We start from the raw sequence: 9,471 nt of genomic DNA on the forward strand, positions 1-9,471 counted from the left end.
GGGTGAGGCTCTCTCAGTAGTAGGAACTTTCATCATTTCATTCTTAATCTTAATATCCTCTCTGTTTACCTCCTGAGGAAAGCCTTCCATAGTATATCTAACATCCTCCTCCTTGGAGGTACCTTCCAAAGTCTTAAGAATGGAATTAACGATTTCCCAAGCTACCCAGAATTGTTTAGGTATCAGAGTCCCTTCTTTAAATTCCCTGAAGACATTACCCTTAATCTTTTCCCAAACCTCAGGTTCCAAAGTACCCATGTCTGGAAACCAGGGATGAAATTTCTAAACCGTTTTTAGGCAGGACCAGAGTTGGTCCTGAGCAACACAATGTCCAGTTTTCTTTGCAAAATGCTTGATCAATTCAATAAAAAACTGGCCACGTTCAGTTTGGCGCAAATGATTTTGAAAGCACTTCACGCAGCACTGTTTTTGTCCCATCTTAGTGTGGAGTACAGCTAGTATTATAATTCACCGCACCACAAAATCTTAGTTCTCCCACTAAACTTTTCTAGAGTGGGGGTCTACGGAACGCTGTTCTTACCTTTAGTTGTGCACTGGTTGGAGGTTCAGGCCCGCCCAAGTATGCCAGACGTGTAAATACAAAAGGAAAGCAGCAGTCTATCTCTCTCACTGCCTGCGTTCCATAGTCTCAGGCCCTTTCCCCCACTCCAGGGAGGTCGATGGCGATGGGCAGGTGAAGGAAGGAAACGAAGGCCAGGCTGGTTGGTCTTAGTTGCTGTTTATTCCAATCCTCTCTCCATTCACTCCTGTCTCTCCTTTGCCTCTCCAAGTCCACTCTTAGAGTCTCATTATATCCCATAAAAGAAATTTATGTCATGGAGGGCCCAGGTTCTCTCAGACCTGTGACCCCCAGGTTCTGTCAAGCCTGAGTTTCCCCTAGAGAGCCCCAAAATCTCCTTCTATTGATCATGATACCTCCAAAGAGTGCAATTCAGTGATGTCATCAAAAGGAGTCACAGAAAGAACATTGAGGCAGCAAAACATACATTGTTTCTTTACATCTGCAGGCCAGTAATTTTGGTCTCAGGAAAGAAGATAGAAAGCCAAAACTGAATCCTTTCTTGGGCTACAAGCACTTGGATTTGCATCCCAAAGACTAGTCTGGTTAGAGCCTGGAATCTCAAAGATCATGCCTGGATAGCACCTGAGATTTGCATGTCTAAGACCAGCCAGGTTTCTGTGAGAAAAGGAAAAAATGCCTCTTACAATATACTGAAATTATTTACTGAAGGCAATTTGAAGGGGAAAAATGTTCAGCCTCATCCAAGCTAGTCAGGACACACAGGAAAGCTGCTTCTAGGACAGCTTCTCATTTAGTGGATCAATCCAACCCAGAACAGAATCCCCTGGGTGTGTTTCTCCTCTCCTTGTCCAACAAACATATAAGCATACACAATATAAATCATTTTGTATGGACACAGTAAGAAATACTCTAAGCTTATAGGATTGCTCTTCTAGGGCCATCTCGATCTCAGACTAGAGTGCTCCGGCCAGGTACTTTTGTATCAGGACAGCATTTGCCTATGATCAAACTCTTAACCTATAGTTAAGAATCGTGGCATTTTGGCCTAGTGCATCTCGATGCCAGGGTAGCACATACCTTACCACTTGCCCTGGTTCCATCCAGTGTCTCGTCGGGACCCTGCTTTTGGGGGCGCTAGGAAATGAGGGCAACTGAGGTTGAGAAATTAAGAAACTAAGATGAGAAATCAGATGCCTGGGAATGGATAATATTCAAAGCCAATTAAATCCTAAGCTACAAAGCATAATATTAACTGTCTTCCTGTATCTATACAAAAAGGACATTGAATTAAAGTAAACTATTCAAAAGACATAAGGAGAGAAGAAAAGCAATATTAGCTTACAATAGAAGTTCAGTGTCCTAGAAGGATCTGACCTTACAAATTGACAGATTCTGACTAGGGGAAAAGCTTATTAACTGGTTGGGGAAGAGAGCACAAAGAAGTGGTTAGAGACAAACAAAGTAATGGGAGTGACTCGGGAGCACTGTGATGGGTGTGACTCAATGAAACTAAGCTCCTTGTGGCAAGAGAGAAAGGACAAATCAATTGTTAGGCCTAAAATATTTGGAGCTATATTCCAACATCGTGTGTGTGGGGTGGGGAAGCTGGGGTGATGAGAGACATTTGTGTTTTTAAGGTCCCTTGGGATCCGGAGAAATATTCCACAGCTAAACTATGCTAATTAGTAACTTTTTTCCCTCCCTCCTCCCTAGTTGAGCCTTAGCTGTGAAACCATTTGTTGACTGTTCCTAATGGTGATGTAGATTCTGCCTCCATTTGTTGACCCTTCCTTATTGGGATGTAAATTCTGTCTCCATTTGTTGAGCCTTCCTTATCTGTACCTCTGTTAGTAACTTTTCCCATATCTGCCTCCACATGAATGCAGGTGCCATGAGTTGTAAATTAAAGGGAGCCAGGTAAACATAGAAGATAAACAAATGTGCCCTAATAGTGTTATCAGTTACCAATAAGAAAATTAACATTGTAAAGGTCAATCTAGTCTAATAATCAGTGTAATTCAAGCCAAAATCATCATGAGAGCACTACTACCTCCATAATTCTGCATGGTATCACTAGAAATGCATAAGAAGCAGCTTGAAAATTTTGAGACACAGAGAGAGGATAAGCGTCATAGTTTGTTTAGCCCTCATACTACACTGTCTTATCATATAACTCAAAGTTCATATTCAAGCTTAGCCTAAGGGACATTATTTTTAGATCAAAAGACAAAAGCTACCAGTAGTTATATTTGAAAGATTTCAAAAGACACATTACTCTCAAGCTTAATGATTGACCTTGTCTTCACTTTACAGACAGAATGTTGGATCAATTTAGCTAAACAGTTAGAGACCACCACTTGCCCTAACAGTAGTATCTGTGTGAAATCATAAAAAGGAAAATATCACATTCAGTGAGTATTCTCAGTCTCCTAGAAAGATTGGAGGGGGAAATTGGTGTGCGTTAAATCTCATATAAAGTGTACAGCATGATAACTGACATAAGTGTAAATGCATAACACTTTTTGCTGAATCTTAAAAGGGACCGTTCCTACTCCCGCCCAATCTTTAACATACTTCTAAATTATACCTTGCTAATGATGCTAATCTAACCAAATTAGCGTTAGCACTGCACAGTCATCCTGTTATTCATCAGTTTGCTCCAGGAAGGTCTCCATTGTGATACTTGTTCTTACTGCTTTTGGCATATCAAATACGCCACTGTGAGGGACAGGCCCAAAATGGACCACGAGAATTAATCCAGCTTAGCTTAACAGGAACCCGTGTTGCAAAATAACTGTTTTTTTCTGCCCCTGAGCAAGGAATTCAGATACAGGTGCCCCGAGTTGCAAGTCACGAGAAGGGAAGGGGGGGAGGTTTAGACCAGGTAACCAGATGTCTCTCACAAGACCCATGTCACAAGACCCAGGATCCTAAAAAATCAGGATCTTCCTAAGCACTGACACAAATGCTGATCTTTGAATCTATAGGCTAAGGAGTGATGTGCTTTTAAATGGATTGGCTCAAAAAGTATATGTTATTACGAATCTATTGGCCATGAAACCTATTGGCTCGGTTGTAACGGCCAGTGGAGGCCTATATGATTCCCTTTGAAGAAGTTCGGGGTCTTGCTTGATGGCTTGAACCTGGCTAGCCAGATCAATAAACTACCTGCTTGCTGGTTGCATTCCTGCATGGTCCTTGCTTGTGGTCAGAGATCCAGAATCATGCCCTAACAGCCACTAGGAGCTTGCCAGGCTCTCCAAAGGGATGGAGGAATTGAAGCCTGGTCAGCCCTGTGCAAGGCAAACACCCTCCCTGCTGTGCTATCACTCCAGCCAGAAAATAAAAACTCAGTAATGACTGAAGGGAATTGAAAAGTTCCTGTAACTGTAGGCACCTTATTCCCCTAATTCTTAAGAAAACCTTTGCCACACACTTTAGGTGCAGATGAAACAACTCTAGGATATAGTAAAGGAAGATCAATGGTATAAAAATGCAAAGTCTCCCTCAGCTTTTGCATGCTCTTTGTGAGGCAGAAAACAATGTCTTCAAGTCAGACTTCTATGGGCCATCCTAGAGCATTCTTCTTCATGCTTTGCAGAGAATTGAGGTTGTTAGGGCAGGGATCAGGATCTCCCTCTGACGACAAAGAGACTCCAGAGACCGCAAACAGCAAGCAGGGTTTATTGTAAGACTGGCTAGCCAGGGTCCAACTGCTTACACAGACACACAGGTCCAGCAGGTTGGGAAAAGACCCCGAGCTTCTCCAAAGGAGATCTTACATTGGCCTTCACCGACCGTTACAGCAGAGCCTGTGCGTTTCATAGCCAATAGATTTGTAATAACAAATACTTTGCTAACCAATCCAATTAAGGGTACATCACTTCTTAGCCTATAGTTTAAAGATCAGCATTTGTATCAGTGCTTAGGAATGTCCTGGTTTTTAGGGCAGTCCTGGGTCTTTATGCCAGACACAGTAACAACAAAGTCTCCAATGGAGACGTTACTGGGCCTGCTCGAGCAAATCGACGATCAACGGGAGGGCCATTACCATTACCTGGGTCTTGCAACATGGAACTTGTGAGAAACATCCAGTTATCTTGTCTGATCCCCACCCTTCTTGTGACTTGCAAGTCACAAGAGTACCTGTATCTGAATTCCTTGTCCAGGGGCAGAAAAACCAGTTATTTTGCAATGCGGGTTCCTGTTAAGCTAAGCTAAATTAATTCTGGTGGTGGTCCATTTTGGGCCTGTCCCTCACAAGGTGATCCTGCAAGTTCAAGGCTATCTGCCTGCGTTTATGCTCTAATCTAGGTGGCCAAAATACTAACAGTACTCTTCATGAAATTATTCTGAGAGGCTTAACTGAAACAGTTAATCTTTTAGAGGCCACTAAATAGCCTTTTTTTCTCAGACTGTTCATGTAGTCTCTTAGTGAATGCAACTCATGTACCTCAACTGCTGGAAGAAAACCATGACTGAAATATTTCCTTTTTTTACTCTGAAAATTGAAGAATTCCCTAAATAGAAACTTAGCTTAAATAGGCAATTACTTAGATAAAACAGTAGCATTTCATGAACCTGATGGTCAATAAAAATAAAAAAATTTCATCCATCCCCTGTCCACTTGCTCTGAAATCAAACACAATCATTCTTGTCTATAAATTTCATCATAAAACGTGGAATGTGTCTGTACATAAATATAGAAACAGTGACTGCAATCACCTTTCTGCTTGTAATCATCTGACAGAAGTGATCTCAAAGCACCGCCGATTTGCTGGTTCTCCTCATATCCACACATGTCCAGGATTATCATTATCCTAGGGTTGAATGCACTTCTTATTCTAAGAATGTGGAATGTTATGAGGAAAGGGAAGTGTAGAAATGAAGGAAAGACAAAAGTGTCCCATCCCGCGGGACTAGTCCACATGGGTAACAGGGAGAGGGTGCGAGAGTGAAAGAAAGAGACAGCAGGATTAGAGTATAGTTAGCAGAAGCTGAAGCTGCTTTATTGTAAATTCAACAGCACTTGTATATGTTGAACTTAAGCTTTGTTTCTCATAGCTTTGGGGCAGAAGCAAATAAGGGTAGTCCTGGGACAGATGAGGGAGGTAAGAGGTTATCAGAGGCTCTTCAGAAGTCTACTCTTTAAACCATAGGCTGACATCAAGAATGTCACATACTGTTTTTTAGTTCCTGTTGGCCAACCAACCTGTTCTCGTAAAATGCCTTTCTTAACCCTGTAAATATTCTATAGGCAGTGTCTTGGGAAAGCTATGCACCCAAGAGCCTGCTCACTACACAAAAGAGTGATGTTCCCTCTTTAGCTTTTTAACCTGTGAAATATTTAATGTCAATATGATATACATTCCAAGTTACCTGAGTTTAGACTTCAATTGAAGTACCTGATGCTAGGCCATGGGGTGAGCACTGTGCAACTGTTGGGGACATATGTGTGGGAGGTTTTTTTGCATTGTATGTAGTACAGAAGTTAGAAACAAACACCTGGATCAATTGTAAACATAATGCTGAAGTGAAGTATTTTCCATAGGATAAAACACAGCAAAACATCATCTATTTTGACAGGCTGTTAGGGTCCGAGCTTAGGACAGCCTCACCTGTCAAGGAAAACTCTGAGAGACCAAGTCCATGCAAAAGCAAGAGGTTTATTCGAGCATGCTTGGACTCACAGCATGACTGCAAACCGTCAGTGTCTGAGAGTCCCGAGCCTCTTCAAAGGGGGCTTTTTATAGGGCATCTTCCCGTGCATTTCAGAAAGCCCGCGCACAAACCACCAAATACATTTGAATTATCACATTAGATGCTGCACGCAGGCAGCCAATCATTTTGCAACAAGCCATCAGCACCAGCCACTCTCTTCTGTACCTGTCACCAGGCCCTCCCAACGGGCAGTCAATTAGGCCTTTTCTGGCCTTATGGCACTATTAGCTGAATTCCAGGGCAAGAAAATACCTCATTAGGCCTTCTCCGACCTTGTGGCCATATCTGGCGAATTCCTGGGGCAAGGAGGAGATGGGGGTACTTGGTGTTGCTAGCTTGCCGCAGCTGCAGGACGGGATATGGGCTGGGACTTGCTTTGCTAGGGCCCAATTGTCATGGGGCTATCTTTCAAGGCAATATTTTGATATAGAGCTTATTTATACTGAAGAATATGGAACAAAACACAGGACATAGTGCTAATCTGTCCAACATACTATGAAATGCATAGTCTCCATTTAAAATGCTGAATGACACACATATTTTGTAAGCATTACTGATTTCTATTGGGGCTGGACTGAGCTGTCAGGGTGGGCCCATGTAGACTGCACCGCACAAAGGGCAGGAACATAGGGAACCATGAAAAATGGGTGAGATTTCTCATTTGTCCTGACTAGTTTGGATGAGACTGAACATTTTTCTCCTTCAAACTGCCTTCAGTAAATAATTTCAGTGTGGATTGTAAGGGGTATTTTTCCTTTTCTCAGACAAACCTGGTTGGTCTTTGACATGCAGATCTCAAGTGCTAGCCAGGCCTTATATTTGGGATATAGATTTCAGGCTCTAGCCAGACTAGTCTTTCAGATGCAAATCGAAATACTTGTAACCCAAGAAAGGTTTCTGTTTTTGTTTTGTATCTTCTTTCTGGAGGCCAAAATTGTTGGCCGACTGACTCAAGGAAACAATGTATGTTTTGCTGCCTCAGTGTTCTTTCTGTAACTCCTTTTGATGATGTCAATGTATTGCACCCTTTAGAGGTACCATGATCAATAAAAAGAAATTTCGGGGCTCTCTACCTTTGTCACAGTCTGAGAGAACCTGGGCCCTTCATGACACAAATTTCTTTCGAGTTCCTTGTGTCAGTGCCTCCTAATGAACGAACGTTCACGCAACAGCTTTCCACACTCAAAAAAACTGTCTGTCTGTCCTCCCGTTGTTCATCGATTTGCTCAAGCCGGCCCAGTAATGCCTCCATTGTGAGACTTCTTGTTACTGTGTTTGGCATATTGAATACTCTGGGTAGCTTGCCAGGCTCTCCGAGAGGGGCGGAGGAATCAAACTCGGCTCGGCCGGGCTGGCTATGTGCAAGGCAAACGCCCTACCACTGTGCTATCACTCTAGCCCAAAAATACTAAACAGCCAAAAAATTGAATAGGAGGTCCATCCCTGCCAAGATCGTATTCGAAGACACTTTATGACGCTGATAAGTATTTTGTCAGTGGTGGTGGTAGTCAGAAAATTTGTCACTCCATGCAGAAAGATGTCTGAGATCTAGCTCCTAATGCACTGAATGCAGGGTAGAGGCCAGCTCCCTCATCTGGCTTAGATGATCACATAGCTCTGAGCAGAGATGTGTTCTTCACCCTGCAATTCCTGCAGAAGCTGCTGCTGTGGGGAGTTAGCATTAATTAGCATTAATCACCAAGTTGGCATTAATCATCTAAAATTACTATAATCATAATAAATCTGTATTTTCAAACATTGACCAAAATATTAGTGTAGACATTTCCCTGGTGTTTCTGTCAACTTCGGTCTGAAGTAGCACTTCCTTGGATGGGTAAGATTAGTTTTTTTTTAATTATCACACTTTTCTAACTTTTTAAAAAAAAGTTAATATTTTGGTTGTTCAAAGAGCCACATAATAATCACTTAATATTTTATGGGTTTAATATTCATAACTTTATTAAATTATATATTACTTTATATAGTTTGATACCCACTATGATAATTACTACCCTTAAAAACTTCTGTCACTGAACACTTTTTAATTTACATTATTTTGGTAACTTAATAATAATGTATTCCTTCTGATGTCGGTGGGCCCCACGGAAGACTTATGTGAAGTGGGGAGGAGAAAGATGGTCACTTTCTCCCCACCCGCCTCTGCCACCCGGGACCCAGGGTTACTGGGTTCTTGTCTCGCCTCTCAGAAAGGAATTTCAGGAGTAGACAAGCAGTGAAACAAATAGATTTTATTTGGAAGATTTTTAGGTGCGGAGGGGCAGAGAGAGAAAGAGAGAGAGAGAGAGAGAGAGAGGGAGGGAGAGAGAGAGAGAGGAGATGAAAGCATGAAAGTACACATCTCAAGAGGGGAGAAGCGGGCGACACATGTGCTCGGGCACCACATGTGCTCAGCCACGTGGGTGTAAGCACACATGGGCTCAGGCAGAATATGCCCGCCCTTCCTTTGTTCAAGGTGGCCTTTATAGGGTTTCTCCAGGCTTCCCCCACGTGAAGCTTCTTCCCAGGTAAAAGTCCTTTGCTAAGGAGGTTACCAGGGAGGTCCAAAAAGAAGAATTTCATGGGGAGGAGGCCTATATTCTCAGGGTCTGCGGATGGTCTTGGATGGTCTTATCAGGCCTTTGTTTTCTGTATCCACAAGGTGGGTCATTCCTAGAATTCTTCTTGCAAAGGGTCTTTCCCTATCTACCTGCCTACATCACTTCTAATGAAGTTTTCAAAACAAAAAATACCTGTGAATGATGTAATGAAAAATCTGAAAAAAAAGAAATATAACAAATTAGTATACTGGGAGATATGAATTTTCTCATTATGCCATTACATCACTGATATAGCACTGACTACCCTAAAATTTTTAATTTGGAAATGTAAGCTGTTCAAGAAAAATGTAGGTTATGTTGAGGCAATCTCGATGTTATTTTTAATACCTACTTTCACAAACAGAAATTATATCAGAGACTTGTTGCAAAGTTAGATAGATTGCTTTAGACTTTTATAATAAGCGTCTTTGTGTTTAAAATGTGTACTGTACATTAAATATTCCTTGAATTTTTCAGGCAGTAACTTTAAAAGTACTTTCTCACTGATTTTATAGCAACAGTAGTGTGCTTTTCTGTCATATTCTTTGATAAAAACGTAGTTATTCCAAACTTAGAAATAATTTTGACAGATATATATATATAATATTA

Source organism: Sorex fumeus, unplaced genomic scaffold, assembly GCF_029834395.1.
Source record: "Sorex fumeus unplaced genomic scaffold, SorFum_2.1 ptg000109l, whole genome shotgun sequence".
Lineage (NCBI taxonomy): Eukaryota > Metazoa > Chordata > Mammalia > Eulipotyphla > Soricidae > Sorex > Sorex fumeus.